Here is a 1,442-nt window from a genome sequence, read left to right on the forward strand (position 1 = left end):
TTAAAGCAGAGCTGTCTGAGAGTAGGTTACTCTTGTTCTGCAGCGGGGTCCCTTTTGAATATCTAGCCGGTCTAGGGCTTAGTTTCAACCAGCAGCACACAGCACCGGGCCTCCGGCAATGTTCCCCAACCGCCAGCTGTGTTTAAAAGGCGATAGCCACGACTGCGCCTCAGGCATCTTGTACATTTTATTATTATCATTATTGTTATTACTATTATTATTAGTTGTAGTAGTAGTAGTAGTGGTAGTAGTATTGCTATAATCATTATTGTTATTATCAAGTGTACCTAAATACACAGACAGATCTTGGTGCGTATTTTACGCGTCCTTCTCTCATTGCTAGAAATGGCAGAAAGACTTCCTCCTTCTTCTTCTTCTTCTTCTTCTTCTCCGTCTTCTTCTTCTTTAAAAAAGGCTGATCAAAGACAGGAGCACTTTTTCCTATCCCCCAAACGTTATGAAGTTATGAAGTTGGTAAATAATTTCGTAGAAATGCTGAGTTTGCAACAAATATTCTTTTCCCACAGCCACGCTCTAGCTCCTGCTGGATGTGTCCTACTGGCGAAGATCTCCAAGATTTGGTTATATTCATAAAAATTCGTGATTTATTTATCTATTTATATTTTTCAATTGAGACGGTTTCGGGCCCAACGTTAGAAAGGCTGCTCTCTAAACAAGATAACTTGTGTTATAGCGCCACCTTGCTTTTGGATAAGAGAGAGGAAGCTGGTGGATTGAAGTCAATATGCAGGTAATTGAAACCAAATGAGAATGTGTGAGCAGGGAGCATTCCAGGAAGTAAATCTGCAGAGCCGATGCCAGTCAGAAACACAGGTGCTTTAAAGGAAAGGCTACATGAAATTGCACGAATTGTCAGGAATACAAACGTTTGCAAATATTACAAATGCATTTCTAACAAGCAATACGCTGAGTGCCCGTGTTCACCTGTGTTTCTTCTTTTAATTTCGTTGTACCTGTGACAATGACAATAAAGTTTCTGATTCTGATTAACCTTAATCAGTCTGTCAAGCTTAAACTTGATCATTTTAGTCATCCAACAGAAGACACCATTTTTTTTCCGGATGCATGCAAATCAAAGTACATGCCTATTTGAAAAAAAAGCTCTTGTTGTGAGGGGTGTAGTTTGAACTTGAAACACAACCTAATATAATCCTGTGGCGCCATCTAGTGGCCGTCAATTATCATAAAACAGCTCCGAGTGGCGTTGGGGTTACTCAATTGAGTGCATTCAGTGGTTGACATGATACGACGACGTTAAGTAAGCAGGACTCGGTTTATTATGGAGAGTACAAGACAATAAATCGTCAGTAGTGATTCCGCAGAGAAAATAGTTTAATAGCTTTTAAGTGTCATCGGTCGTGTTTGTTTGCACCAACATAAACGATAAAAAACATAATAATAATAATAATAATAATAATTAT

This window comes from Haplochromis burtoni, unplaced genomic scaffold (assembly GCF_018398535.1).
Source record: "Haplochromis burtoni strain Fernald_Lab_line unplaced genomic scaffold, NCSU_Asbu1 Contig_331, whole genome shotgun sequence".
Taxonomy (NCBI): domain Eukaryota; kingdom Metazoa; phylum Chordata; class Actinopteri; order Cichliformes; family Cichlidae; genus Haplochromis; species Haplochromis burtoni.